An 8977-nucleotide genomic window follows, 5' to 3' on the forward strand; every position below is an offset into this window, starting at 1 on the left:
ATCTCTTTTTATATTTAATGAGGGAATGTATGGCAAGATCATAATAGTTTTACTCATTATGTTGTGCCCCTCCAATCACCATCAGGCTTCTTGGTGCTTTGTTCCTGTATTGAATTCTGGTTCTTAGCGATGTTGAGTCCTCTCAGGTTGGAAATCTATTCCTAGGGGTAAAAGTTCTCTCATGGTCTGTCAGAGAGATGGCCGATATAAGATGACTATGTTTCCACAGTCAGTGTATCATTGACCTTAAACTGTAGTGCGTGTGTAGTGTTTATGTGTAAGAACTAAGAACAAAGCCAACAGTCGTGCCTCTGATGTCTTCACAGGGGCTGAGTCACTGGCTTACTGGGGCTCTCTCATACCGTCCCTGGAGGGGGTGCGTCACCTGAGTGGGTTGATTCACTGTTGTGGTCATCCTGTCTGGGTTGGCGCCCCCCCTTGGGTTGTGCCGTGGCGGAGGTCTTTGTGGGCTATACTCAGCCTTGTCTCAGGATGGTAAGTTGGTGGTTGAAGATATCCCTCTAGTGGTGTGGGGGCTGTGCTTTAGCAAAGTGGGTGGGGTTATATCCTTCCTGTTTGGCCCTGTCCGGGGGTGTCCTCGGATGGGGCCACAGTGTCTCCTGACCCCTCCGGTCTCAGCCTCCAGTATTTATGCTGCAGTAGTTTGTGTCGGGGGCTAGGGTCAGTTTGTTATATCTGCAGTACTTCCCCTGTCCTATTCGGTGTCCTGTGTGAATCTAAGTGTGCGTTCTCTAATTCTCTCCTTCTCTCTTTCTTTCTCTCTCTCGGAGGACCTGAGCCCTAGGACCATGCCCCAGGACTACCTGACATGATGACTCCTTGCTGTCCCCAGTCCACCTGGCCATGCTGCTGCTCCAGTTTCAACTGTTCTGCCTTATTATTATTCGACCATGCTGGTCATTTATGAACATTTGAACATCTTTGCCATGTTCTGTTATAATCTCCACCCGGCACAGCCAAAAGAGGACTGGCCACCCCACATATGCTCTCTCTAATTCTCTCTTTCTTTCTCTCTCTCTCTCGGAGGACCTGAGCCCTAGGACCGTGCCCCAGGACTACCTGACATGATGACTCCTTGCTGTCCCCAGTCCACCTGACTGTGCTGCTGCTCCAGTTTCAACTGTTCTGCCTTATTATTATTCGACCATGCTGGTCATTTATGAACATTTGAACATCTTGGCCATGTTCTGTTATAATCTCCAACCGGCACAGCCAGAAGAGGACTGGCCACCCCACATAGCCTGGTTCCTCTCTAGGTTTCTTCCTAGGTTTTGGCCTTTCTAGGGAGTTTTTCCTAGCCACCGTGCTTCTACACCTGCATTGCTTGCTGTTTGGGGTTTTAGGCTGGGTTTCTGTACAGCACTTTGAGATATCAGCTGATGTACGAAGGGCTATATAAATACATTTCATTTGATTTGATTCACACTCAGAATGTTTTCTGCCACTAAGGGCTTTCACAATCCATAGCCTAAAGCAGATGAGCCATAGAGGGTATGCAGGCTCCCTAAGCACACCGCTTGCATTGCACAACCCAGACTCACAGGAGCTTTTAACCACTGAAAACCACTTAATCACCAAAACAAAAATGTCAACACAATAAACTACACCAAAGGCACAAAATGTCAACAATTTATAAAAATAATATTATTAACTAACAAACCATTCTCAGTAGCTTCATAACCATATCAATTGCAGATGTACAATATTTACTTTTGTTAGATTTGGGGATTTTAATCTGACATCTGAAAACCACATTTTACATGTCTTGTGTAACTTGGTCTTGGTGCACTGAGATTCATGTCTAATCCAAATAAAATCTGATCAATAATGATGTTTCATATGATATTTTGTGACACAAAAAAACATGTGACTCACCTGTCACCTCACACATTCTGTTTGGGCCACCCTAGAACAAGAACATGTCTCAGACAGTATTTTCATTGTTCAGCAGTGCTTTGCTGCCCTCCCCTGGTGCCTCTGTCTGCGCCCTGTGCCTGCCTCCAATACTATGTCAGAATACCGTTGTGTTGTGTGCTCAGCTACTCCATTGTAATTGTAAGATTGTTTTAAATAACCTTTTGAATGGAATGGATTACTGATGGGTCAATTATTTTCAAAAGAAACAATCATTCCCTTACGTATAATGATCTATGAACAGCTCCAAATACAGGTAAATGCCACCAAATCAAAGGGGTTGGGTTAAATGCGGACACATTTCAGATGAATACATTCTGATGAAACTGACCAGGCTGACCAACTGACCCTTTCCCTTTCCCAAAAAGTTAGGTGTTATTGTACACTGCATGACCAAAAGTATGTGGACAATTGCTTGTTGAACATCTCATTCCAAAATCATGCCCATTAATATGGTGTTGGTCCCCCCTTTGCTGCTATAACAGCCTCCACTATTCTGGGAAGGCTTTCCACTAGTTGTTGGAACATTGTTGCTTGGACTTGCTTCCATTCAGCCACAAGAACATTTGTGAGGTCGGGCACTGATGTTGGGCAATTAGACCTGGCTCGCAGTCGGTGTTCCAATTCATCCCAAAGGTATTTGATGTCAGGGTTCTAGACAGGCCGATCTTGACAAACCATTTCTATATGGACCTCACTTTGTACACAGAGGCATTGTTATGCTGAAACAGGAAAGGGCCTTCCCCAAACTGTTGCCACAAAGTTGGAAGCACAGAATTGTCTAGAATGTCATTGTATGCTGTAGCATTAAGATTTTCCTTCACTGGAACTAAGGGGCCTAGTCCGAACCATGAAAAACAGCCCAAACTATTATTCCTCCTCCATCAAACTTTAAAGTTGGCACTATGCATTTGGGCAGGTAGCGTTCTCCTGGCATCCGTCAAACCCAGATTTGTCCATCGGACAAACGTTGAAAGTCACTGAGCTCTTCAGTAAGGCCATTCTACTGCCAGTGTTTGCCAATAGAGATTGCATGGCTGTGTGCTCGATTTGATGCACCTGTCAGCAACGGGTGTGGCTGAAATAGCCGAATCCACATACTTTTGTATATATAGTGTTTTTTTGTGTTGTTTGTCTTAATTGGCTACTTTACCATGATATAGTCCTACAGTAGTTAGTAGATCACCAGTTAACTCCATAATGTTTACATCAATGATCTAAGCTGCAGGTGTATCAGTGATACAGGATGTTTGGAGTTTGCAGTAAATGTGATAAGCAAGCCTAGTCTGGTTTCCAGACAGTGATTAAGCCTAGTCCTGGACTAAGAAGCTATCTTCACTAAAGGTGCATTTTAGTCCACGACTAGGCTTAATCTGGGACCAATATATGATAATCTTACACAGTAATAACACCATACAGTGGCCTGGGAAAGTACTCACCAACCCTTGGCATTTTTCCTATGTTGTTGCCTTACAACCTGGAATTAAAATAGATTTTGGGGGGGTTGTATCGTTTGATTTGTCAAGATTTACACAACATGCATACCAATTTGAAGATGCATGCATAACTATTCACCCCCCACCTTTTGCAGCAATTGCAGCAGCAAGCCTCTTGGGGTATGTCTCTATAAGCTTGGCACCTCTAGCCACTGGGATTTTTGCCCATTCTTCAAGCCAAAACTGCTCAAGCTCAAGTTAGATTGGTCCCGCTGGTGGACAGCAATCTTTAAGTCATACCACAGATTCTTAATTGGAATGAGGTCTGGGCTTTGACTAGGCCATTCCAAGACATTTAAATGTTTCCCCTGAAACCACTCAAGTGTTTGTAACGGTCGTCGTAGGTGGAAGAAGGAGAGGACCAAGGTGCAGCGTGGTAAGTGTTCATGTTATAAATTTGATCAAAAACTGAACACTAAACAAAATAACAACGAGGAATAACGAGAAAGAAACAGTTCTGTCAGGTGATACACACAAAACAGAAAACAACTACCCACAACTCAAGGGCGAAACCAGGCTGCCTAAGAATGGTTCTCAATCAGAGACAACGATTGACAGCTGCCTCTGATTGGGAACCATATCAGGCCAAACACATAGAAATAGAAACATAGAATATAACAGAATGCCCACCCACATCACACCCTGACCAAACTAAAAATAGAAACATACAAAGCAATCTACGGTCAGGGCGTGACAGTACCCCCCGCCGCAAAACCTAAACCCATAAGGGAGGGTCTGGGTGGGCATCTGTCCACGGTGGCGGCTCTGGCGCGGGACGTGGACCCCACTCACCATAGTCTTAGCCCGCTTAAGTGGCGCCTTTGGAGCGGCAACCCTCACCGCCGACCTCGGACTGGGGACCCTTTCAGTGGGCCCCGAATAGATGGGAGACTCTGGCAGCGCCGGAGTGAATGGCGGCCCTGGCAGCGCCGGAGTGACGGGCGGCTCTGGCAGCTCCTGACTGATGGGCAGCTCTAGCAGCTCCTGACTGACGGGCGGCTCTGGAAGCGCTGGACAGGAGGGAGAATCTGGAAGTGCTGGACAGGCGGGAGCACCTGGAGGGAGGAGACGGAGAGACAGCCTGGTGCGTGGGGCTGCCACAGGAGGCCTGGTGCGTGGAGGAGTCACCGGATGGACCGGACCGTAGAGGCGCACTGGAGGTCTCGAGCACCGAGCCTGCACAACCTGTCCTGGCTGGATACCCCCTGTGCTGTGCGGGCGAACCGGGGACACCGTGCGTAGGGCAGGTACCACATAACCAGGGCCGAGGATACTCACTGGAGACCAGATGCGCTGAGCCGGCTTCATTCCTTCTGGCTCGATGCCCACTCTAGCCCGGCCAATACGAGGAGCTGCGATGTAGCGCATCAGGCTATGCCTGCGCACTGGGTGCCTGCCCGGTCAACCTCTCTCCACGGTAAGCACGGGGAGTTGGCTCCTACCTGACTTAGCCACACTCCCCGTGTGCCCCCCTCCAATAAATTTTTGGGGCTTCCTTTCGTCCCTGTTGCGCTGCTTTCCTACCTCCTCATATCGCCGCCACTCGGCTTTAGCTGCCTCCAGCTCTTCCCTGCGGCGGCAATATTCCCCAGCCTGTGCCCAGGGTCCATTACTGTCCAGAATCTCCTTCCATCTTCAGGATTCCAGAACCATCTGCTCTTGGTTACTACGCTGCTTGGTCCGGTTATGGTGGGTAGTTCTGTATGGAAAACACAGACACAGAAAACAACTACCCACAACTCAAGGGCGAAACCAGGCTGCCTAAGTATGGTCCTCAATCAGAGACAACAATTGACAGCTGCCTCTGATTGGGAACCATACCAGGCCAAACACATAGAAATACAAACATAGAACAAAACATAGAAAACACACCCACATCACACCCTGACCAAACTAAAAATAGAAACATACAAAGCAATCTACGGTCAGGGCGTGACAGTGTTGCTTTAGCAGTATGCTTAGGGTCATTATCCTGCTGGATTACACACCCCTACTCTCCACATTATAGATAGATTATAGATATAGATAGATTACAAACCTCTACACTCCACATTATAGATAGATTACACACCCCTACACTCCACAAGTGGCACCTTAATTGAGGAGGATGGACTCATAGTAATGACTGAAATGGAATGGGATCGAACTCATCAAAGACATGGTTTCAATGTGTTTGATACCATTTACTCCATTCAAGACATTATTATGAGTCGTTCTCCCCTGAGCAGCCTTCTGTGCTATACTCCCACTCATCCACTGCTGCACTCCTCTGACACTGGCCTCCATTACTATGTTAGATGGTGATGTTCCTGAACCTTTGTGATGTTCCTGAACCAGTAGTTGTGTATGACTGTCGTTCATGACACTCTGTTATATCATTGAACTGAACAACAACACATGCAGAGCTGATGCAGATTTTATCCTTAAACCACACAATACACAGACTCCAGTCTTTGAGACCCTGTGGGGGTTAGGCACCCTGATCAGTGGTGTATGTATTAGTTGGACACCGTAGCAAAACTTTTAGAAACGGAAACCGTTTGAAATTAAAAGTTTCTTTTGGACAAGTTAAGGTAGATTCTGCCCTGTTTTGTTCCGTTTGCTTATGTTTACTTCTGTTTACTTCTGTTTAGTTTCTAGTGAATACACCCCTGTCATGTGGTGTCGGCAGCAGGGCACCATAGTTCAAGTTGTGATGCAGTGGGGAAATCAGATCATTCTCTGTGCTGAAGCAACGGCAGATTGATGCTTTAGAATGTCACATGGAGCCGTATTCACAAAGTATCTCAGAGCAGGAGTGCTAATCTAGGACCAGTTTTAGCTTTTAAATTATAATGAATAATAGAGGGGAGCTGATCCTAGATCAGCAGTCATTCTCAGAGACGCTTTGAGAATAGGGCCCTGGGCTCTGATTACCATGGCTACATAGACCAGCTTCCTGTTCATACAGCACAGAGAGACAGCAGAGCAGACTATTCATTCACAACACAGCAGAGAGAGAGACAAGACACACACAAACACTGGAAAAGAATAGATCTGGGAGAGAAGAGGCCTCCAACTGATTGCTTTTCATTTAATTTGATTTGTTGAACATTGAGGACGACACACCTTCCATTTAGAGAACCAGGCGCTGCTAAGCACTGTCATCAGACCGTACTAGTACGAACTGATACACTTACTATCTAGTGGACTATTTTAAAGAGCAACTCAACTGGAGTATTTTGGTTCTACTCACTACAATTTACAGAACCTCAAACAAGATAGATGTTGATGTGAAATGTAGGACTTGTTTGCAAAGGAACCACTCTACCGCTCTGCCTGCTAAAAGCTCAGATAGTCTCCTGGAGAGAATGAGTTTGAAACCTTAGAGTTTGAGAAGAAGACTAGCCAGACATCCTGTCCTTTCCTCTCCTCTCCATGTACACCAAAGACAGTAAAGGTTGAGTCCAATTGTTTGCCATTCCTGCAGCCTAAACATGTCTCCAGTGGTCAGTCTGTTGCTGTTCAGTCCTTCTCCAATGTGCAGTTCATTGCTAGTCAGTCTATGGAACCTCTTCCCAGGGGGCAGTCTGTGGCTGTTCAGTCTGTGGATGGTCAGTCTCTCTTCACTGGGCAACAGTATATGCCTGTTCCTTTTCTGTCCAGTCTGACTATTGCTGGTCAGTTTGAGCCTGCTCTTCTGTCCATCTCCTTTTCTGGCTCTGGGTTCCAGGTCACATACCAGTTGGGTGTGGCCGAGAGCATGGACTGGGCCCTGTGGGTGCTACAAGGGGCCCCAAATGTCATGGGGGCATCGTCGGCTCCATAGTAGCTGCTGCCCTGGTCTGTAGATCCAGTCTGGGTGAGAAGGTTTATTTGGTGATGAGGTTTTAATGTTGGATGAAGGTACATGTAATGATAGATGCAGTGATTCATGTTTGAATCATATTGCAAGTGTAGCCTACATCTGTGCCATACCGACTGTGTGCCATGCTAACTCTGTCTGTGTCTGTGTCTCTCTGTGTGTGCCATGTTGACTGGGTGATGCAGACATGGTGCGTGATGAGATGCTGAGGTTGGAGCGGCTGATCAGGGAGCGTGTCCTGGGGCTCCTGCATCTGGCGAGGAACGTGTCTGTGTGGATAGAATGTCTGCTGCGCTGCTCTGTAGGATAATAATAATTGTAATACACTTTCACTTAATACACACCCTCAAACATCTTTACACCTGTATCCAAGACACACTCCAGTCAGGCTATCAGCAAACGTTTTATGATTTTGTTTCAGCCCTGAACTAGCACACCTGATTCAAGTAGTCGTGGGCTTAATTAATTTGTTAACAAGTTGAATCAGGTGTGCTAGCTCTGGAATTGTTCAAATTCATGGAACTGCTGGGGTCCCTGAGGAGTTTGAAGTGACTGCTATAAAGGTGTGTGTGTGTGTGTGTGTGTGTGTGTGTGTGTGTGTGTGTGTGTGTGTGTGTGTGTGTGTGTGTGTGTGTGTGTGTGTGTGTGTGTGTGTGTGTGTGTGTGTGTGTGTGTGTGTGTGTGTGTGTGTGTGTGTGTTACGTGGATGGTGGTTTGTCCAGTATCCAGCCGACCCGCTCCTACCCCTCTGTCCACACCCTCACTGTGTCGCAATTCGCTGGCGAGGCAGACATCTGCTCACCAGCCCATGCCTCATTGTGTGACATCGTGATAAGTGGAGCGCCCCTCCACTTCAGTCTGGTCAACGGTTACCGGATGCTAGACACGCTCTAGCCATACAACTGGGAGGTAAGACCCCCTCCACCCAGCGCTCTACTCCTACCCCCTTTCCCTAAACCTCAAAACAACCTCTACCCCCTCCACTCAGCCCTCTACTCCTTCCCCTAGACCCCGAAACAACCCCAAAGACCCATCTTAATCTCAATATCTTCCTCTGGTGCAGGACTTAGTTTGCTATAGTCTGCAGATCTGAATTGTGGGAGTCGGTGGAAACAGTATGGTGAAAGCTTATAAGCCTATCAGAAGGCTAGGAGAACCATGGAGCCACTTCCTACAAACCAGTGGTGGGTCATGTCATCTGATCTCTGTATAGATGAGTCTCTTTATGATGGAAAGAGAAGATGTCATATGACATAGCTAGTGACTTGTAATCCAATTGTCTCTTTTGGTCTCTTTCTTTCTCTTTATCTCTCCACTTCTTGTCTTCTGCCTCTGTTTGTCTTGTGCTCCCGCTCTCTCAAATTCAATTCATTGACATTTTCATTAAAAACAATTATTTCACCTTTATTTAACCAGATAGCCCAGTTGAGAACAAGTTCTCATTTACAACTGCGACCTGACAAAGACAAAGCAAAGCAGTGTGACAAAAACAACAACACAGTTACACATAAACAAATGTACAGTGAATAACACAAAAGAAAAGAAAAATAGACAAATCTATGTACAGAGTGTGCAAATGTAGAAGAGTAGGGAGGTAGGCACTAAATAGGCCCTAGAGGCGAAAATAATTACAATTTAGCATTAATACTAGAGTGATAGATGTGCAGATGATGAATGTGCAAATAGAGATACTGGGGTGCAA

The sequence above is a fragment of the Oncorhynchus keta genome, chromosome 18 (assembly GCF_023373465.1).
Source record: "Oncorhynchus keta strain PuntledgeMale-10-30-2019 chromosome 18, Oket_V2, whole genome shotgun sequence".
Lineage (NCBI taxonomy): Eukaryota > Metazoa > Chordata > Actinopteri > Salmoniformes > Salmonidae > Oncorhynchus > Oncorhynchus keta.